This window comes from Nyctibius grandis, chromosome 11 (assembly GCF_013368605.1).
Source record: "Nyctibius grandis isolate bNycGra1 chromosome 11, bNycGra1.pri, whole genome shotgun sequence".
In the NCBI taxonomy this organism is placed as follows: Eukaryota; Metazoa; Chordata; class Aves; order Nyctibiiformes; family Nyctibiidae; genus Nyctibius; species Nyctibius grandis.
Window position 1 is genome coordinate 20131867 of NC_090668.1, and position 23397 is coordinate 20155263.

The following is a 23397-nucleotide window of genomic DNA, read 5'->3' on the forward strand; positions in this document are numbered from 1 at the left end:
GGTTTCATGTAAAAGCAGTTCAACTCTTATCACCCATCTCCAAGCCTTCAAACCAACACATCCTTTCAAGTGAAGCTTACACCCTGCCAGAGCCTATTTGTATAATCTGAATGGGAGAGACAGGGAATAGTTACGTGTTTGCCAAGCAAGGGGTTGTGATTTTAGAGTGAAATCCAAGTGAAATGCACAGAGCAGGAGAAGAGCTGGACTCTGCCAAGAGCAGGAGATCAGGTCTACCCTGCGCTGGGTCTCGCAGCCGCAGGCTGGCACACCACCACCACATCATATTTTAATGCCTTGCACTGAAATCCTCACGAAGGGAAAAAAAAAATTAATTACACATTTTATCTTCTAGATTTTGCTCCATTTTGTGTGGGATACACATGCAAAAGTTAAGGAGAGGGTTTCCAGGACTGTCCAGCACGTACGGCCCCGCACTGAGCCTTGCTTAAAGCGGGCAGCTGTGCGAGGGAAGCGAACCAGAGACGACTCGGACAGATGTTTCCATTCACGAACACTGCCAAGGAGCCGGGAATGCCGAGTTCACTACCTTGGCGTTATTTACATTTCACAACATCCAGTAATAACCATGCCACAAGCAGTTTAAAAAAGGAAAATACGGCGTGATGGGGGAGCGTTTTACCACCACCTTCATTAAGGGGGCAAAAATAAAAGCTTTTTTTATTCCTATTCTGAAACTTTGCCTTGTTTCATTTTGCCCACTGTCACCCAAACAGGACACCAGCATCCCGAGCCTTGTCTGCTTGCAGGACGGCCTCGAGCTAATTACCTGCCACTGCCATTTTGCAAGAGTAGTACGTTTGCTTCTGGGGCATCAGGGATGGTTAACTGTGTGGTCCCTGAACCACCTGAAATTTCTCCTTCTGTTTTCCAGAATAAACTGATTTTAATGTATCCCTGAAGACAGTGTCTCCTTTAGCAACTGTGCCACAAACACTCCAAAGACCAAACCTGTCACTCTTGGCTCAAAAAATGTCTTTATAAATGGCTGGGAGGGTGCATTTCAGAGGCATTCATCCAAACCTCAATCCTGAGACCCAACAGGTTTGACAATTACCTGCCAGATCCAGTCTGGCAACTAGAACAGCTACTCCAAGCGCTGTCCCATCCTCCCGAACTGGAGCGTTATACACAGACCACATGCGATGACGTGCTCCGCCTGTCCCCAGGTGCTCCCTGCAGCAAGAGATAGGAAGAATGATGGGGAAAGCATTTTTTCATACCAGCTTCATGATCCACAAAGTCCTTTCTGAGCCCACAGCAGAGGTACAGAGAAAAAAAAAAGCTCAATATAAACCATTTCTATTACAGTCAGTACTTGCCTGAGCTTTTAAAGGGGTTCTGTACTTCAAATATTTAAGCTACACGCTCTGTATCATGTTTCTTTTAAAGTGTCGTGCTGGTGAACATTGCCCAGACAGGGGAGCTTTACTGTAAGCGAGTGCAAGGCTCCCCTCCACCACCACAACGGGACACCTTCCTCCCCCCAAGTAAAGCAGACACTAATGCTATTTATGGATCCCGTTGCAGAACCAGACAGGCTTCCTAGCCACTATTCATCAACGTGCAAATAGGTTTTGTTTCATGGCAGGGAGAACAGATTTAAAAGAAAAAAAAAAAAGTCCTAAAGTTCTGCCTTACTTCTTAAAAGGAATATATATTTGAAGAGTAGTTGGAAAACTCAACATACAGCAGTAATACCTGCAAATAAAGGCTGATCACAACTTCTTTGGAGACAACATTATTTTTTAAAAAATTGTCAATTTCAAATTAGTTCCTGAAGGGTTATCAGAGGAAACCAAATATCCACGGAAAAGGCAGCCCTCCAGAAGAACATCAGCTCCATCACACCCCCACACCCAGGAGAAAGGCAGGGAACATAACCGTGAAATCCTCCTTACTTCGCAAAAAAAAAGACAACAGAGACACATAGCTGGACAACATTCACCAGCACTACTTTTACACATTAACACTGCAGAGTCCACTGACTTGCCCTGCTAACTCTTCGGGGTTTTAGTGGGAAGTACAACTTTGTTCTTACAAGCTTTTTCATAGAAGCACCTTTGCATTTAAAACACCAACTGTAAATGCATCTGCTATTCAGATAAAGCACCCACAAGCATGTAATTTGATAGGCAAGAAGTTTTACAAAGCTCTCAAAGAGCCCAAGGACATTTGGAAGGGTAGATGAGTTTAGAATGAGTCTTAGCATATCATCAGCAAAAAATAATTCTATTCTTAGATATCTCCCTTTGGAGTTTTCTATAATCTTCCTTTTTTTTTTTCTCCTACTCCTTTGAGAAATTAAGTTGTTTGGTTATTAGAAAAAAAAAATGGAAGAACCTGTTCTGCAAGGCATACGAACAAAGCAGTATCTCCAAAAAAAGAAAAGCTCATTCAAAAGTATGTAAATATTAGGGCTGGTAACACAAACAATAAAACCACAGGAAACACAAGAAATTAAGAATAGATCAGGACTTATTCAATTTCCTGGCTGCTGAATATATAAGGACTTTTCTGGGTTGGATGTATCAGACAAGATTTCTCTTCTGAATAACAGACATCGGGGAGTTGACAGAGACAATTTAAAGAGGCAAACAGAAATCACTGTCTGTTCTGATCCTGCCTGTGCTCCTTAGCAGGCAAGGACACCGACCACCGGCCAAGGCAACACCACCAGGACTGGCACATCATGGCACCGGTGTTCAGTATCCTGCACTAAGCAGTGAATTAAAGTTTGCTAACTTTGAGAAGTTAGCAAACAGGGTTACTCCTGTATCTTCACAGGACGCTGCTTACTGCCCAGGACACATCCGAAAGTCTGCTCTCGAATGAGGAATCGCTTGCGAACGCTGAAGCTGAGCAAGAAGCAGAGGTGACAATTAGTTCCCAACACACAGGGTGGTCCATGCCATTGCCACCCCACAACTCTCCCTTGCTGGAAGGCACACACATCCAGAGCTCATCAGTACATTCCCCAGCTCGGGCGTATTCCCAAATTCCCCGTTGCTGCTAGGCTCTTGTCTAGCAGCATCCCAACAGCTCCTTCTCTCATCATGGGAATTTTTTTTTTTGCCAGCTGGCCAGAAGTGACATGGTCCCAACTAGACACAGTTTTACATCTCCTGTGCAAAAACACTGCTCTGCTGAGTATCACGGCCACATTAACACAACCATGCTGCAACAGCTCCCCCGCTCCTCATTCCCACTTCCATCAAATGCCAAACCAAGTCTCCTTCTTCATCCTCAAATTATCGAGTGGCTCAGATCCAGCCTTATCTAAGAGTCAAAAAAATCCCCACAAAGAAAACAATTTGTCTCCTTCAATGAAAACAACAAGTGCTGTAGCATTCCCAAAGACAAAAGTTAACAAGACTTAAGCATGCTTCCTCCAAAATGGCCTGAGTTTCTCTTGGCACTGAAATATCACAAGCCCAAAGCATAAATACACACAGGTATTCGTGCAAACGGTATTATTCTTTTTTAATTAATATCAGAAGCACTGATGAGACCAGGTTTTTAGTAAAAATTGGCAAAGATTTCACAAATTAGTTCCTGGAGAGGGGAAAAAATGAAGACCCTTCTAAGCAGAGTATTAAAAAGCTTTATAAGTTCACACTCACTCGATATCTTTTATCATTTTTAGGCATTTCGAATGCTCAATCTGTTTATATAATGCAATTGTACAGTAACTATAAGATTGCCATTTATCTGCTATCTCATAGTATTAATAGACATAGAGTGGATGGGTCATGTAAGCAATCCAGTACAGAAAGGCTAAAAAAAGCACACTCATGTTTTGTAGTTTCAGAAAGATACACACATTTTCAAGCACTTTCTTTGCCACGAGCCCTCCATCCTCCTCAAGCAGTTTTGAATTTTCATTTCAAAACTTGCTCTCCACTTACTGAAGCATTTTCCTTTTATACACCCACTGTAAGCTCTTGCTGGGATAGGATCTCTTATTAGTCTCAAACAGCCCGATGACTTCTGAACTTTGAGATTATAAAGCAAGAAAGTTACTGAACACTCACATGCAAGTCGATTGGCTAAGAAAAAGCAGCACAAAGTCCTGCCAAAATCCTAGCTAATCTGATAAAGGAAAAACCAGGGAGGTCTAAGCACTAAACCCCGCAGTTTAAATAGAGCCAATTCCAGCTGCAGAAGGAAGCACGTCACATTTAGCCCGGTACCTCTTCTTCAGATACGACATCTGAAGAGACGACATTTTACCACCTTAAAGGTATTGCCCGTAAGTAAACTGTAACACTGAAATTCCCAAAATACAAGAAAACATGGGACTGACACGTGAATTTCATACAGATCAACAAATGCTGCTTGTGGTCTAACTGGAAGGGGGGAGAAACAACAAGACATACATGACATGCAGCCGGTTACCACTTAATAATTCTCCCACTTTCAATGCACTTCACAAACAATTAATCCTCTTAACATCCCTGCAAGCATATTTATTATCCACAGTTTCAGCTTGTAAGCCCTTCAAGCCAATGAGCTAGTTCTTTTTCTAGCTTAATACATGGTTTGTGAAAATTGGGACCAAGGCCCTGTTTTAACTGTGAAACAGCTGCCAAGAAATCAGCTCCCATCACCGCACTCCCCTCCAGCATCTTACAGAGGAGATGAGCAAGACACCCACTCAAGAATATACTTTTAACCTAGTTAAAAGCACTTTTAACCTAGTTAAGTGCTCAAATCTCAGCCTCCATGCTACACATACCCTTCTTCAGGCTACATTACCAAAAGACTCCGTCAAAAATTAATTAGTAGCCCTGGCCAGGCTGGAAAAGTAGCTCCAGATTTCAGAGACTCCCAAGTCCCCATGGCACAAGCAGATTCACACTCCTGTGCCCAAGTCAGTAGGACTTTGCGGAGCCACCAGCACACAAACACAGTCACACAGTGGGTAGCGATGTAACCCCCAGCATCCTCCCACAATGGACCTGAAGACGATATATATTTATTTTCCTGCTGGCAACCACACTACTTATATAGAAAAACCTGCAGTTAACAGAAACATTTGCAGGAACATTTTGCCTTGCATCACACAAGAGTGCAAAGAGTCACCTGGACCTTGTGAAATGAATGTTCATTACACAAAACTTCCTTTTACAACAGTACCTATAAAAGGGGTTTAGTCTTTATTTCTCTACTCAGTTGATATAACCTACCTCCTCTGCATCTGCTAGGAGAAGAGAAACTATAAACATTTACATTTAATGCAATGAAAGGTTTGCTCACCACCTCCTGTGTTCCACTGTGCTCTTAGATGATGATCACTCATCATAAAAATGGGTGGAGTGGCTGCTAACCACTCAGCAATGGAAAAACTGACTCCCATGTTCAAGAGAAGCTCCTGCACAGGCTGGAAACCCCACTGAAACGAAGTGCTGTTCTTACTCCCCGGATGGGAAGTCTTTCGGCTACAGACGCAAACACATCTGCGACGTAGCACGTGAACCAGCATGTTTGACTTTTATCTCCAGAATCATCCCCTGCACCAACTCAAAGACCTTCAGATCAGACTACAGAAACTGTTTTAATCTAGGTCGCACGTAAACGCATTCACCTCCAATTTGGTTCTAAAACAATTAAAAACTAGCACTCCCCAAGTACAAAGTGCAGACTTAAGATGTCCAGTGCCGTCAGTACCGCAGCCTTGTTGCTGCAGTGAAAGATTTATGGTAGCAGGGAACAAAAGAACAACAAAATTCATCACGTAACATCAGAGGTATATCACGTAAGCCTCACACCTCAGCTGACTCACTAAGTGATATTAACTCAGAAAAAAGGACAAGTCCCAGCCTTACTGACATCTTGTTTGCGCATTCAGTAATTAGGAAGCATGCTGTGCTGTGCACAAGCTCATGCACCAAAAGAAACTGCTTTGTATAAGGGTCAAATCTGGCCATCCTGTCTCCCCTTCCCCCAAAAAAATAAATCATTTCCCCCCTTCCTTTAACACCTGCTTCCTCCATCCGAGCATTCATTGTCTCACCACTATTATGGGACCGAAGGCTTCAGCATCCCAGAGGAAACCCAGGAGGGAAACCAGTGTATAAAGCAAGACTCTCATTCACTTCAGCAATCTCACGCCTCGGCATCCCCATTTTCCCCTCTCTTCCTATTGACGGCAGCTTCCAAGATTCGGCTGGGTGTTGAAAGCCTCACGTGCCAGGAAGCCGAACGTGCCACACATCCTGGTATTGAACCCCATCGTGTCCACGGACACTAGTGTGGGCCACTTGCCTTGATCTTGCACCTCCGCAAGGACCCACAACCAATGCTATGGGGCAGGAAAGGAGGCCAGAGAGACTGTGGCCTGACCCAGAAGAGCTTTTCATATGGTTGCACCAAAGAGAGGGACTGAGGGACTCCACACAAGCAGCAGCTCTGGCAGGAGCAGAGCAGCACCCATCCCGCAATCCAGCATGAGGGACACGGCAAAAGGAGTCTTTGGATAAACTCATCCTCGCCATCAACTTCCATTAGGAAGTTTTTTTTCTCCTGCAGGAGGTCGTTGAGCAGATTCACACCTCCCCTTCAATCTTCCCTCCACTGAAAACAGGGATACCTGCAAGAACACAACAAGTTGGCCAGCATCTGTGCATGACACATGCCAGGTGTGTTAATCCATGGAAAAAGAAAGGGTGAGTCAGTAGTTTGAGTCTGAAGACAGTCCTGTTTAGAACAGCTGCTCCGTGCCAAAATCCTTGTTCGTAATGGTTTTATAAACTGCAGCATTCAGACTTACAGAGCAGTTACACCACTGATGGCAGAGGCACGTTGGGAAATAAATTTACTTTCCCAAGTAACTTTGCCAGAAATCTCAGATACAATTTAGATGAAGCTACAGAGTACATCACAGGTTTTAACATAACTTACTGCTCCATTTTGCATTAGTCATGGGTGATAAAAACCACAGGGGATTCAAACATGACACATCGGGTAGTTTCTCTCAACACATAGTTTTGAACATCACCATCAAATGACATACACCCTTCTGCTTTAAGATGACCACCTTAAATCATGCTCATGGAGAGCCTCGTATTTAAATAAGTAATTCATCACTTTTTTTCCTTCCCACTCAGAAATAAAACCTCAAGTAGCTGCTACAGAAGAAAATCTTTAAACCCGTCCTTTTGCACTGGATCAGGCTAATCTCAGCGGCGCTGCCACACTGTAAATAACATCTCATGTTAAACAACAATTTGGGGAGATCTCTCACCTTGTACTTTGCAAACGTAACATTAAGTTAAAAACGGTTCAGCAAAAAGACTAAAGGGTAATGACCTTTGTGAAAGGTAGACTGGCCACTTGAACAAAGTCAAAATACACCAACAGAGACTAGAAACAGTCAGAAGCTACTCTGGCAAATGCTAAACATTTTGCTGAATCCATTAGAAAATTTCACAAGTGCTTGAAACTAAGATGCAATGGATCAGTTGCAACTAGCTGCACTCATACATTTCAAATAGTATCTCAGAAGAGCAACTATGCAGGATCCGACTCACTGATACGAGCTATCAGTCGCCATCCCACAATTTCCAAGGAAATCAAAAGGCGACCTCATGCAAGGATCAAACATACAAGAAAACTGTGACAGTTCAGTTGTCACATCTACTAATTAAAAAATTATTGCCAGGTTTGGAAAGACAAGAGCAGCCAGATGGGAAAATAATTACAAACAACTTACAGAATCACTCAAAAAAATTTTTGGATGAAGAGATTGGATCATTTTGAAGAAATATACAAGTGAATTTCTGGTCTTTATGAAGGGGAAAGAGATTCAAAGAAAATACAAGTGGTCAAGAAGGATTAACTTTGTCAAATGAACCCCTGCTACAGAATTACATGTTAACCTGTGAAAAAGCACCATTCTGGATGCTGCAGCCAAGGACAAAACCAAGGTCCTCTACAAACCATGGAATCCCACAAGGTCCACACCACCAACAGTGAGGAACCCCACAGGAGGCTGCCCAGAGGCACCAAACCCAACCTCACACATAAAACATGCTTGGAATATACTGTATTTCAAGCCCTCAGCACAAGTGCTGTAGGAGGTGCTGACAGTAGTTTGAGGGGTATTTTTTTCCTTACGCTTACTCCAATCCCATGCGCAGTATTTGACGAGTTCCCAATGCGCCTTTGTTACAGTTCAGCATTTGCACTGTGAGACTACATCTCTATGCCAGCAAGGAATTTAGCTTTTTCTCACCCATAATAAAAATCATCCAATAAACTCTTTAGCATCTGATGTTTAGGGGTTTTTTTTAGATATATATAAAATAGTCTTGTTAGACTGCCTGACCAATGTCACAACATGCGATCCATTACAGCTACCACAGAATCAAAGCTTACTTTTTGCAAGACATCACACTGCATACTTTTTAAGGACTGTTGACTACTTAAAAATATTTGTGATTACACTTTCTTCCCCTGTTCTCAACAACTTGGAAGTGTACCTAAAATGGTTATAAGGAAAATTTTTAAAAATTATAAAAATGGCAGGGCTTATTTTTGTAGAGAAGATATATCTTCACTCTAGACAGAAGTAATTGCAGTCTTAGGGAACTTAAAAAGGAAATACTTTGACTTCTAACTCACTGGCTTATCTTAGAAACACATCTATCTCCCTTGTCGTCTTCACATGCTATAAAACAGGGACTGGCACCACAGTCAAATGCCTTCTTTGCAATCGGAAAAGCACTCCCAAGGGTGCAGCTCCAGGAGCATTTTTCTTGGTGGAAGCACTGAAGCCTTTGCTGCAGCAGCTGCTCGTGCAACCATGAAGGGACACGAGTCACGGAACTGATCCAGGTAATGAATGAACTTTTTTTTCTGACCTGATCCAAGGTATGAATTGTACAGAAAAAAAAAATAATGTGTTCTTAACTGGAATCCGTTTCCCAGTCTGGTTCGCTGAACCAGAAGAGAACTAGAAGAGGCCGCTTACACCTATGCTGTCACACAAAAGAGATTACAAAATTACAGTTTGAGTTTAGGATGACACTGAAAAAGTTTTACCTATTGCCTGCTTCCACCAGCAGTCTCTGGAAGGGCATTAAACTGTTAATAGGATTTGTGGCGTCGCAGCGTATTTGTCATGTAGACATCAACAGAGGAGTCACCCTGTTTCCGTGACAAAAAAACATAAATTATATAGAGATACACCTTTTTGAAAAAGATCTGTATAGCTTGACTGCAGCAACAAGTTCCCAGCGTAGCTGCTTTCCCTGGAGAACTGCCATCGTATTTTCTTATCACTAACCAAAGTAACTAAGCAGCTAACTCCCAGTGATGTGCTTTGCCTTCTAGATCTGCATAAAGGTCATCTGCAAGGGAGAAAGGCAGGTTTTTAAAAAAATAAATAAATAAGATGACATTCTGCCACATCCACGGCTTTGTTTCCAAAAGTAACTAAGAAGTGCAGTGCCAGGCTGCAACACCATGACTGAAGTGTTTGACTCTTCAGTAAGTACAAGGAGTGGCCGATTCCCTCCCCACAGCAAGATTGTTGACAGCTGTTTTTAGAGGAGAAAAAAGTGAAGCATGACTAAGCTATTCAGAAAAATCTCATTGTATCTAACACCCTAACAACAAGTTTTGATATAGAAAAAGTACAGTGCTTCCTGGAAGCGACTGTTCAGGTGGTACATGCCAGCCCTGAACCAGGCTCCCAACTGGATTACATCCCCTGTGACAAACCCCATGGCAGCAAAGCAGAACTGTATGTACCCCAAAGCTATCAGTTACTTCAGAAGTCACTCATTACCTTTATCTATCCTACAGATGATCAATGCAAGCAAGCAAACACGTGAGCACTTGGCACCGAGCAGCACCCAGTAATCACAAGCTGCAGGCTGTGAGGTGCTTCCCACCCCGGCTTTCCGCGTGCCTGCGAATAGGATGCTGCTGACGTTACCCGCCGGCTCGAAACCACACAAACTGCCAACTCCCTGTCCAGGAGGCTGGTAAAACACGGGGCCACGATCGCTCAGGGAAGGCACATTGTACCATTACGGCCTCCTGGACTAACACTGCCTTCCACCAGAAGAACAAAACCAAAACCAAACAGTTCCTCCGTGCTAATCAGCTACGTGGTTTAGTTTACTTCAGGCTATTTATCGCCAGTGTGGGGAACCCCTATAGAAATAACATTTAACAGCACTCAAGCAGACTGCAGAGATAACCAGCTACAGCAATAAGCAGAAAAGCTTCCAAACTGCTTCAAGGACTGTATCATAGGCAAGTGGATCACCACCAAATACCAGGCAAAGAATACCAATACATTGGTGGCCTGGAAACAGAGTGGAAAAGAAATAGGTACAGCAGACATGACAACTTCCACTAACGATTTTTTTTGTTAAGTAGCTATCTATTAAAACTGATTATGCCAGCAGAAAATTATATGAAAGCGCTCACTGCTTTTGTAACACAGGAGCATGTGCATATCACCAAGAAACCTACCCATGGTTTTTTTCCTCTAGTATAATTTATTGACCGCTGCCTTAATTTACGCTTTGGATAAAATAACCAGATTCTTTTCACAGTACTTAATCCTGCTCTTAGTACAGGAGCGTACTCTAGACCAGAACACGGCTTACTCAGGAGCATATCCTGCTGAGAGATTAGCAGCAAGTTCTGCCTAAGCCTGAGTCTCAAAGCTTCCCTATATAGAGTGTGTTTAAAAACATCCATCATCGGACAGTACCTGGCAGAGCTCTGTTTCTATGAGAAGCTTTGACTTCTTAACTGTGTTCTCCTCCTTTGATGTTGCAAAGCTGTAAATCACGACCATCAAGCTCCTGCCTTTCTCTCTGGCTGCAGTCCCTGGCTGGACTCTGTCACTCCGAACATGCCGTGTCCTCACCTCTTGGGCTATGCCAGCCATCCCTTGGCTGCCGGAGGTGGGCAGGAGGCGCAGGCTGGAACGCCGTCATGCAGCGTGGTGCATCCACACTACCTGTGGGAGACTCGTCATTCAGGCTACCTACAAAACCCGTCCGCCTTGCAGAACTCCGCATCCATGCCCTTCTAGCAACAGCCCCAGGCTAGCTTGTCTGCCCAGCACCGGGCAGCACTGCAAGGACAGACAGGAGACGTATTAGGCTCAACCCATGAATGCGGAAGATTGGTACATGCTTGAACTCATGCCAAGGGACAACACATGCCCAGATGATCCTCACCTTGCCTAATGCACCCTTACCCTGCTATCAGGCTTGTAAAAAAACAAACGAAACCCAACCCCAAGTGTCCAAGCAAGATATTGTCACCATAGAAGGTGGCAGCCTGGACCAGAGCGTCCCAAAGCACAAGTGCCTTCTGAGCAAACGCTCCTCTAGTACAGACAGCAGCTTCTGTCCACAGCACGGATGTTATGAGGTTAACGCCAATCTACTCCCACTGCTGAGGTATCTATGTATAAAAACACACCTCCTCTAACGCAGCAATAAATGAATCATTAGTACCTTACCTTTAAGGTACAGTGTGGAACTTGGTTCACCTTTGCAATTCCACAACAGCTCGGCAAGGGCGTGCAAAACATGAAAAACACACTTGGCAAGGGACGGATTTTAAGATGAAGAGAGTCACCACAAACAGAAATAATGTAGCGTGGCCCTTTAAAACTGATTAGATTACATTAGCCAAAACTCCCAGCACACAAGACATTCATGGATCTCAGACCAACTGTCTAAACTCAGCTCTGAAGCTACATGCTTTACATATTTCTACTGCATCGCATATCTCCATGAGTACCTACAGTTTTACGGCTGACGAAGATTATAGGGAACACCACAGCTACCAACTGTCCTACAGACGCACAGCATTTCAAATCCCTTTATCGAGTCCCTGTCCGGCCATCCACAATGGAACTGGTACAGCACACTCTTTAAAAAAATAAAATTTAAAAATCACTTTTTTCCACTTCTGAGCTCCAGCTAATGTGAAGCCCCGTAAAGGACACTGGAGCAGAACCAATTACAGAGGTCAGCAAAACTGATCCCAACTAATCCCAACTCCTTTATATGACTTGCAGGGATAACACAGTCACAGAAGGTGGATTAATAAACTCCAACAATTTACAGGTTAAGAAACAACTACCCTTTCAAAATCTTTGTCCAGAAACTCCTGCATTGGCTTCAAAAGAAGAGCGTCTCCATTCGAGAAGGAGAAAACAAATAAATATTATATTTTCAAGCAACAGAGTGAATGCATAAAACAGGCCCCACGGCTACGACCCTCTGAGTAACTTGAAAGGCCCACTCAGCCCCAAAGGTGAGAAAAACCAACACCGGTCGTGGCTGAGGAGACTCTGATATAAATCCAGATTACTTTCTTTGCAATAAACTGAGATACAAAGTTGCATCAGCGATGCTGGAAGGGTTGGGGGTTGTTTTTTTTTTTGTTCAGATATCAATAATTTCAATAGGGAGGAAGCGGAGGGAGGCTGGGGGGTGTGTGTGTGCCTGGGCACACACCCGGGCACCCTCCGCGGGGAGGGTACGGGACGGGGCCACCACCCCCGCGCCGGCAGCGGGGGGACCGCGCCCGGCCCCGGCCCCGCAGACAATAGCGGCGGGGAGCAACCGCGCGAGAAAACGCATAAAAAGAGATTAAAACCAAATAACAATAATGAAATGAAAGGGAATAAAGACACGCGAGGGAGAGGGGCCGCCCGGAGCGGCTCCACGCGAAGTTGCACGGAGGAAAAACCCCCGAGGAAGAGGAGGAGGAAGGGCGGGGGAAGCGTGCGAGGACGCGGGAAGGGGAGGGGGGCTCCCGCACCCACCCCCCGGGGGAAAGACCCCCCCTCCGCCTCGGTCAGGGGCCTCCCCAAACTTTCCCCCACCCCTTCGCCTAACTCCGGCGGGGCAAGACTCACCGCGGCGGCCCGGCGGGCGGCTTCGCCCCTGGCAGCGGGGCCGGGAAGGGAAGGGAGAGGGAAGGGGACGGGGAGGGGGGGGAAAGAGGCGGCCGGGGCCGGGTGCTCTCCGCCCGGGGAGGCGGGCAGGAAGGAGGGCCGGGGGCTGCGGGTTCGCAACCTGAGCAGCGCCAGCGCCGCCGCTGTGCCCGCCCCCGCGCCGCGCCGCGCCGCCAGCCCGCATGCGCCGCCGGGGAGCGGAGCCAAGCGGGGCCGAGCGGGGCCGCCCCCGGGAGCGGGCGGTGGGGCGGGGGGTGGCACCGCCGGAAACCTGCTCGGGGATGAGGTTCAGCTGCGCTTCCCCCGTGTGCTGAGGAGGGCAAGGGCCGGCTGGGAGGACCCGGGAGCCGCGGTTCCTCACCTGCCGGCCCGTCACCTGGCCTCCCCTCCCTCCGGTTTGCTCAGCTGCTGGGGGAGATCCATCTGCTTGTGTATAACGCTGTGCTGCCGGTGTGAAAGGACACAGGCAACTTTTTATGCTGTGGGTTTGTTTGTATTTGAGGGGGATCCTTCTTCCCACGAGCTAAACTTCATCTTTAAGGGCCTGTTTTGCTCGGGGTCGCGTTTCCAGCGTTCCCACCTCCAGCAGTTATAAAGCCTCTTCTAGTGCTGAGAGCACAAGCTGTCCAGCCATGAATGCGATCCGCTGCACATCTGTACCTGTCACAAAATCTTGAGCCCCACCAAGCCATCCCACGGCCTTGTCCTGCTCCTCACCATCTTTCCGCGGTTCCTCTACGGTTGTGTGCAGTGCGTACGTTTGATCGAGGAACATCTGTGCCGTTCCCACGCCTTGCCCCAGAAAAATGGTGGAAATGGCAACCCACCATTAGCAAACGAGTTCATGTGGCCTGTGGTCCGCGTGTGGCTGGGTTTGAGGAGGCCCCTGGGAATGAAGATGCATGATCTGTTGTGGCGGTGACTCGCCTTCAGTTCCCATTTTTGTTGGAAGCTCTTTGGAAATGTGTACATGTGGTGGCCCAACGTTGCCACTCAGCTTAACCTACTGCACATACGTATATCCCACTAGCCCCAGCAGTGGCTGGGTGATCGTGACCACAGACAGTAACAACACTGAGTTTAACATGCATGTCCTGCCCCGCTACAGCTGGACAGCCTCACCTCACGTCAACCGACCCCCAAAACACTTTATAATACTTGCCAAAGAGACCTTGCTGCTGGCCAGAGCACTGCACAAAGGCTGTAGGTAATTCCCGTACATCATGTTCTCTCTAGGTAGAACAGAAATAACAATACCGTGTACAGTGCAGAAGATTTTCTGCTGAAAACCCTGTGTGTGAACTTGGCATTGTCTTCCAACATATGCACTATTAATCGTATTTAAATCAACTGAAATAATAAAAATGGTTTCAACACTTGTGCAATGTGGTCATTTTGGAGGCTGGAACGTGCCAGCATCATACACCCTTTTCAACCAGGATGTAAAGCAATAGTTTTTCTTCTGTGGCTCCAATGGGGTGAGGCACATGAGAGCAGGGATACTGGAAATAATATATTTTCATCTGCCTTCCTCCCGCTCCCGTAAGAAAAGCTTCTGAGACAGATCCCTTGGAAGTTCCCAGACTCAAGAAGAGGGGTCAGGCACAGGGATGGCTCAGGAAAGAGCACCATCTAGTGAAAAGCCTCTTCTTGCAGAAACTCTGTCCACTACAAGTCTCCAACCAAACAATGACTAACCCCTCCCAGCCCAGCCCAACCTACCTCATAATATCTGAGGCAATCAAGAGCGAGGTAGCATGGTAACAGATAACAGATGCCTAAAATTTTCCATAACACGCACGCTGAGATCTTTAGCTCTGCCCTCTTGGCTGTCCATCAAGGGAACATTTCTTCTCTGCTTGCCAGCTCCAGCCTGGCAAGTCAGCCTCGTCTTCTGCTGCCTTGCCTGGAGCTGACACAGCCCTGGTCTTGCTGTGGGGGCCCCTCAGTCACGTTGTGGGGATCAGAAGCCCCAAAGAGAGGGTTCATCCTCCTATCTGAGTCTGTACCAGCTGCATACATGCCCATATGGGCTCACACGTGCCGCCCTTGCAAATAGTTTGGAAACGCTTTTGGGCAGTCTTTTCAGCACAAGGGTGCAAAGGTAATCTGCCAGCAAGGCTGTCCAGGAGCATTTACTGTAGTCATAATATTCTAAATCAGGAGGCAAGGCAATTAGCATGGGAAATATTAGGGAAAGATGATGCAGCAGCTTAGCACCAAAGCAAGAGGATCAATAGATGGGCCCCGTTCATTGAAGGTGTTGTGGCCCTTTCAGTCAAGGAGAGTGGACCAAAACACAGACAGAGAAGGTATATTTTTTCCTATCAGAAATATTCCCCACCAGAGTGGGCTTCTCCAGCTGCCCGCATATCCCCTGAGTGCCAGGCGTTGGTGGTGACTTAGGAGGGGAATTAGCAAAGGTAGTCAGGGCTATGGGATGGGCAAACAGCTCCCCAGACTGCCAGGGGGTCGGACAGAGGCTCAGCTCAGATCTGAGCCCAGGTCCCCCTTGCCTGTGGGAGGGCTCATGGTGCCCCAGGACCAGAGACCAGTGAGCATCCGCCACGAAAAGGCTGTATCAGCCACTTCAGATGCCCAGCCTGTGCTCTCAGCAGCACATCTTTTTACCTCTCCCTTCCCCAAGGTGTAGTTTGCCCTCCACTTTTGTCTTTAAATTGTTATCCACCCCCAAACTCTTTATCTCAAAATATCCTGTCTGCACCCACATATAACCACAAACCAAAACAGAGAGGCAGTAGATGAAGGGAAATTCGTGCAGCAGCTTTGTGGATGCCACCCTCCCGACAAATCATTTGCTTTCAAATCATCTGTGACACTGATTCCCCTGGTTTCACCATTTGCCATACGTCCAGGTCTGCTTTTCAAACACTGTAAAAAAATAATAAAATATATCAGATATTCTTTCGTTGCCTCTTTCAGGCTTTAATTTTTCACAAGCTTTGCTGCAGGGCTCCCTACTTCTTGCTAGGGAACTGGATATAAGTGCGAGTTGCACTCGTGAATGAGACTGGAATTTGGATCTGCACAACATAATCTGAACATTTGTGCGTAGCGGCATGAATTAGCAATATGAGCACATTGTTCCCATTTACTGGAAATTAGCTGTCCTTGCAACTGAATAGAAAACAGAGTGCAATGTAATGATGGAAACAGCAACTGTTAAAGATTTGTTTTCATCACGTTTAAGCAGCTACAAAACTAAGACTCTGAGCATTGATGTGACTGACAACAGAGTTCAGCGTTTTCTTTGTGTTTCGGATTGTTTGAAGCCAGTGCCTGGTAGCTGAGATAACAGCAGCTACACCTGAAGAGATCTGAATATCGTTTTCCTTCTTCAAGCACTACCAATGGCATCTCTGAAGTCCTGCAAGCGGTACAATCTTTGCTGCAAACTTATGGACTGTGGTTGAGAGCAACCTTCAGGAGAAGTTTCCCCATCCCAGTGAACGATTTATCTCAGTTACCGTGTAAAAGTTCTTAGTGTGTCACAATCATCAGACGTTGGAGTTCGCCCTTAGGACAGGAGATAGCCCGGAATGGGTGAACTGCGATAAAACCCTCTCAAACCAAAACACAAACACTTATGACCTGCGATATTAAATTAATGAAATGAAAAAAATGTTCCCTGGGTTGTTCTTCTGCCCCTCTGTGGGAAGTTTGTGGGGCTTTGGGGAAGGAGAAGGGGAGCAGTCTTGCACATAGCTGTCGCCCACCGCATACCTCAGCTGCTCATCACTGCTCTTTCTGATTATTTCTCAATTCTGGGAGGCAGTGCTTATCAGTTGCTCATGCAGATGTCATTTTAGTTAGTTGCTCAGTTGGTGGGGCACATCTAGCAGGTCCACCTCTGCAGCTCGTGGGGCCCCTCTGTCTGCTGATAGGCTGTGCTAACACCAAGCTCTCAAAACTCCCCCTTACATATATCATTGGAAGCCCGGATAGAAATACTGCCTTTTTCTTCAGGTTAAAAATTTCCAGTTACTAATGCTTAAAAGACCTGAAAACTGGTAAGGGAACATTTCTGCTGACAGCCCCAGCAGAACCATACCGACGTGCATCTGTGACAGCCACAAATAATCTTATTTCACATCATATTTGCTTTAAATACTCTCAAGACCAAATAAATCATCTGGTGAGCTCCATGTTGTACCTGCACCTGCTGCCTTGCTGGGTCTGTATCAGCAGCTTCCAAGCAGTTAAGACAGAAACAAGAAATAAAAGCAACCGAAGACTGAGAAGAGCTCCACAGTTGTCTTTTTGCCATCCCGCAGGGATAAGGCGAGTGCAGGTGTGTTGCAAAGAAGGTGACATTTCCTCCCCTTTGCCCTCCTCCTGCCTGGGCTCAGAAATATTAGTTACTATAACAATAATAACTCGCACAGCCTCTGACTGCCTTCGCCAGACCTTTGGAGATCTGACAGTGTTTGCTTGTCCCAGCAGAGAGACTCAAGCCATACCTGTGGGCTCACTCTCCATTCAGCTCTGTGGCATAGGTGCGAGACAGAGCAGGAAGGGAGGGATGAAAGGAGCCTTGCAGGCTGCACACACTGTTCTTGCTAAGCCTCCTGGAAGGATTTTCTCTTCTCTCCGCACACAGGCTCTTTTGCACTTCGGCTTTACACGTCATGCTTTTTCAAAGGACGCTGTTAACAGGCATCTGCTCTGGCCATCCTGTTCTTTTCAATATACCTTTTAATTTAATACTCTTCTATTTCTGTCTTCAGCAAGGGTTGTTGTCCAGTTACGTGCAAAGCAAGGGATAGGCAAATCTATGCCAAAAGGCTTTATTGAAGTATCAGAAAACATCCATCAAATCAATTTACGAAACTCAATTATGTGGGACCCCAGGAGTAAAAAATGACAAACACAGAGAGTTAAATTGATAGCAGATGAGGATAAAAGCTTTTAGTCAATGCAGACCATAAAATTAATCAAATGCAGTATACTCCCTAAAAATTAGAGCAGTTTCCTCATCCCTGCACTCTACTCAATTTCAGATCTAAATAACATACAAAGTAGATTAAAATTAATCAATACAGCAGATCCCACAGTAAAGCAACTAATCAAGAAAGCAACACATGCATTTGCAACCAATTATTTATTGCCATCACCACGTGTGGCCAGGATGTGAACACATATGGCATCCCTGGCTTCTCTTGAACCGATGCCAGAGCTGATGGGGAGTATTTGCTTTTTGTGTGAGGCAGCAAGAGAAACTTGCAATGTCTAGGTCACTTGGAAATATTTGCTTGAATCTTGCAAATATTACCAAGGGTGAAACAGACCAAAATTGTATCTCTAGTGAGGATGTGCAACAGTATCTCCTGTGTCTAGGACATGAGTTCTCTACCTCCGACTTCCCCTATCAAGCTACAGAATATGAGAGCGGAGGGTCCTCCAGGTGTTGGGAACCAACAGCCCATAGGTGATGGCCAATATTTCCAGCTTGTCCAAACTTGTAAACACCATCTCTCATTCATATCCTTGAATACCTGCTCAGACTTTTCCTATTGATGTTCATGAACCTGCCAAATGAAAAAAGAAGTACCAAAAAAGATGCCTTCCTCAGGAAGGCAAACAGGGAGCATGTGTGTTTCACAGAGATCCAAGTGCAGCCTGGGAACTCGCATCCCAGAATGTCGACTTCAGGCATATTCACAAAACCTATGGGCTGAACATGAACTGCTTTGAAAACTGCTCTGGATTTCCATCATCAGCCACCCACCAACTGTTTTGCCAATACCTGTGTGTTACAACATGTACCTGTAGCAGACTGTGGTAGTTGGCTTCATATCCTGAGAACAAAGCAGACTCCCTTTATTGAGTTTCCCAGTGATAGAAAGCCAGCAAGTTCCTCTCCTCGTGTCATTGAGCCCCATTTTCTCGCACACAAGTCCTGTACCCATTGCCAGGCACCCCAGCTCTGCAAGATGACATACACCCACCAGATGGTCCTAATACTTCTGCACCAGAATTGCTGATGTGCACAGGGGTCAGCAAAAATGCACCATGCTTTTCCTCAGCTTAACACACTTCCAAATCACAGAAAAGTACAAAAGGCCATTGAACATCTCTGTTCAGTAGCACAAACAGCCTGTTAACAATTGCAGATCTCTTGTGGCAGTGGGTTAAAATAATTTCATTTCTCAAGAGGGGAAAAGAAAGCTGGTTGACCATACACTGTAAACCAATGCCATGTGGGTCCTAGGAAATCAAAGATATGTTGCCACAAGTCCTAATGCCAGGAGGGGCAATGGGGACTTGGACATTCACTGGCTGCTGTGCACACCTGAAGCGATGAAGTATAGTTCAGCATGGCAAGCATAATGTTGCAACACATGAGGTGCCACTGGTCATCAACTTTTATTATCACACTGCTTGCCTCTGTCCTTCCTATGAAGAGTTAATTCTGACTATATATGAATAGCACATGGCTTTGGTAGGGTGGTTGTCCCCACTGCCAAAGGAGGTTCTCGAGGAGAAACTAGGCTCATGGACACTCTTCTCTCCACATTTCCCGGACCAGGAGAGCCACCATAACAGCATCATTTCTCCCTTCCCCTCTCTGCCTTCAGCTGCAACAGCTCTGGCTGCTGAGGGCAGCCTGGGCTTGGCTGGCTATTTGCAGCAGCAGGTGTGTGGGACATGCTGTGAGGTGGACACATCGCAGGGTTGGCATTTTGGCTTGTCAGGGTCTCCCCTCACTCCTGTAACGCTAGACCACTTCTCAGTCATTTCTTAGTAGCTTGGGCTAAGAAGCCCATTACATCAGCTGTGTCAAGAATGGGATACGGCATCTCTGGCATCCCAGGCTGGGCAAGTTGTGTTTTGCAACACACACTGATGTGCTTTTGTGTGGAAGGGATCTGTTTCACATTAAGCAGCCGTCATATGGTATTTTTGATCACCACCTGTAAGCAAATCCAAGCAAAGCTCATTCCAAGGTCAGCTGGGTATTTCTGCAGACTTATCTCCAGCCTTGCAGGCTGCAGAGCGGGCCACTGCGCTGGCCATTTAAACCTCCGATAGATCAAACAGAGACAGGACCGATCCAGACTGGCGAGAAAGAGATTAGGATCAAACAGCCTTCTCTGTCCCTGCAGCTCTGTATTGACAGGTGTCCAGGATGTCATTACAGTCCTCAAACAACTTCAGATAATGAGATCTTTGTCTTCACAATTTCTTTTTTTATTATTTTTTGCCAACACAGAGGATTTGAACCATCCTCAGACATATTCGAGCTTGCTCTTAGTGAAGCTGATTCAGTATATTATTGCGTACCTGTCCCGGGCAGCGAGGCAGGCAGGGGCCGTGGCAGCAGCTATCTTGGGTAACCTGCCAGCCCAGAGGATTTGTCTGTGACTGATTAAATAGCCGTGTCATCTGAGAACTTCAGCAAAAGCTGTATTTCCCTTTTTATTAACTTCTCCCTCCTCCCACTGTCTGCCTGGGCTAGGCAAGAGCAGAAAGTAACTTACAATGCGCTTACAGTAAGAGATCGGAAAGTTGAGAGGCACGTCATCAAGCAAGGTCACTTGACAGAACAGGAGATTAAATGCCTCGCATAATAAATGTCTCAAATATAAAAAACCCCTCGATGCTACACAGACAGACATAGGATTTGGTGGTGTTTCTCTTCCATACTTATGCCCTTCAAAATTTGCTTTGATTTTGATTGTCTCTCTCTCCATTGTAGTACATTTCCAAATGTTGGCATCCATTTTCTCATGTTTGTCACAAGCCAAGGGAGTTGTTGCATGTATGTATACAACTCCAAACCACATCCGAGGGTTTAGTGTTACATGGGGAGAGAAGTTAACATCCCTGAAACCATCCCCCATTTATTCCACTGAGGTGGGAATAAAGGTGCATGTAGCAAACTTTGTCCTGCAAAGCATTAGGCATCTTGGGATGGTGTTAACATTGCTGTTTCTCATTGAGATAGTGAAATTACACTTTTTACAAATTAGGAACACTGTTTATTTGATTGGCTTATGAAGAGCTGTTGAAAGCCTGTATGTACGTAGACAAACAGATCTCTCCGTCTATCATTAGTCTGATTTAGACACTAATCCAAATATCAATAAAACTATTTGCAATTCCTTTACGTCTGTGTAATTATTAAAACCACAGACACTCCTGCCACACTAAGTATCTGATTCTGAAAGTGAAACCAGGAGGCTCATCTCCCTGTGCCAACATATGGCCACATCAGGTTACTCCTGTAATCATATTCATTTCCTTTTCAAAGCATCTTTAAAATGAAAAGAGGAACTGAGTTATTCTCTCAGCTGTTGTGGCAACCAGAAGAATAAAGCAGACAGTGCAGCTTATGCTGAAACCCCTGGGTGAAGAAGATAGTTTTGGGCCAGGAGTTTACAGCTGTGCATGTAAAGAATATGCAAAAGATGAAGACATCTTGCTGTGCATATGTAAGGTTATTGTGAAATAATCTGTACTTTAAAAACAATTTTATAACTAAGAATCCATGGGCAGAATTTGCCTGCTCATTTACGGAGACTCTACACACCATCTGATAATTAATTCTGCAAATGATTGTTTAGATATTGAGCTGTTTATTCTCACACAGAATTTAATTGTGCAAGATGTGACTGCTAATGACGGAAGAGCAATCTCTTCTAAATATCTGGATCTCAGCTGATATCTACAATCTCTGCATGGCAGCAATTTTTCCTGTCTCTCATTACCTTCAGATGAATTGTGGCAGTCCTCTCTTCTCAGCTACGGCTATGGCACCCTTTCAGCTATCACCCTCGGTCTGCACCGACAGGGTATCTGGCATCCCCTGACCCTTGGACCTGAGCTCATTGCTTTCATCACCCATCTCTTCCAGCACAGGCAGCAAGAACCTGGAAATTCAGTGCCCTGCAAGCTCTGAGGGGTTTTCCTAGAAACAGCAAACATCTAACTACCCACCCTGATATAATTTATCATAAGTCTAAAAGAGAGGACAAGAGAGAGCTCCAGAAATGTAACGGGCTATGGAATGTTTAGATGTTTGTGCAATACTGCTTTGCTGTCCATTGGAACAAAGTGCTGTGATGATGATCATAAAAGTGAGAATGAAGATGTAGACTAATCACCTTCCCTCATCTATAAAGGGTGTTGCTTGTTTTCAACGTTTTACAGTATGTATGGCTTGTGTAATATGGCTAACTGGAGTGTGTGCTGAAAGACTGAATGAAGAAGGGAGCTGGTTGTGTCTTGTTACTATGGCTTTGTAGGATCACAGAAGTTAACATCTATTAGATCATGTATCAGGTTTCCCCACACCCTCACACTACTTCTGCTAGTTCAGTTAGTTCCCTGGAGTCCATTTTTAGTGTTTTATCAGTTGAGCTTTAAGTATCTCAAGCAATGAAATAGCCTTCCTTTTTTTTTTCCCTCAGAGATTTCTGCGATCTAACACCTCACAGAGCTGTGTCTTGCTCTCCTGCTTGAAACCCTTTTCTTTGAAAGCTGTGTAGCCATTGCATGTGATCCACACTTGCTAGATGAAGAGCAACGCTTTGTTTTCTTTGCATCCGTTATTCAGCTCTCACTTGGCTCTGAGCCCCCCAGGGCCGGTCACGGTAAAGCCATTACCTCCGTGCACGTGCACACCACATGCCTTCTCTGGGCAATTTCCACTGTAACTCAGCATCAGCTGCTTAGTTCAACGGCTGAAACAAGTACAATGAATTAAAAAATAGGGTAGCAGGAAGCATTATTAGTCCCCAGGGAATTTGCTGCCTCCTAAAGCACTATTTCCTAAAGCTTTCAGAGCAGGTCTTGCTGCCGTTGCTTCCTTCTACTCCTGCTGCCATGAGGAGCCCAATGTCTTCTGCACTTTTCCCATCAATTACTTCTTGACCCCTGGACTCCCGTCCAACCAGCCACTGTCTCTCCTTGTCGCTTGCTCCAGACAGTGTTTCTAATCCAAGCTTACACCCTACACTTGTGCTGTGTTTTTGGCAGTGATGTTCAGGGGTGTCCTCAGGAAAAAACCTGTTATGAGAAGATACTCTGGCTGAGTCTGCAGAGACCGAGGGACCATCACCTCTGGTGCTCTGATGCAATAGGAGCAATAGCCAGACCCATATTGAGTTCAGTTTTATGGGTTAGAAGTATCATTTCTAAATTGTATGAATTTTTCAGGTGCCAGCACTGATGTGTAGCATCAGTTGATTAACGTTAGTTCTTCACCCAAGACACACTCCCTGGCTCAAACTGGAAAAGGAGTGACTGCAAATGTACAAATATCCCCAAGGAATAAAGATAGTCCCCTCTGGGCCTAATTTTCTGTGGTAGGGGACTGAAAATTTGGACTTCTTATTTACAGCACAACATGCTGTGGATAAGTGAGCTACTGATCTCTTCCAGAAGTGAGCTGCTTATGCAAAACAACT

The 23397-nt window shown here is 45.4% G+C and overlaps 1 protein-coding gene across 5 annotated transcripts in view; it reads right to left on the reverse strand.

Annotated features, from left to right (window-relative positions):
• The window catches only part of AKAP13 (A-kinase anchoring protein 13), a 219313-nt gene extending 206317 nt beyond the window's left edge, over positions 1–12996 (reverse strand). For 4 of the 5 annotated variants that reach the window (XM_068410076.1, XM_068410075.1, XM_068410073.1 and 1 more), the window contains exon 1: positions 1079–1109. The gene's annotated coding sequence lies outside the window, so the exon portion shown is untranslated. Of the gene's footprint in view, positions 1–1078; positions 1110–12925 lie in introns of those variants that run through there. The other variant, XM_068410072.1, reaches the window with a different exon arrangement.
• Positions 12997–23397: the final 10401 nt, after the last annotated feature.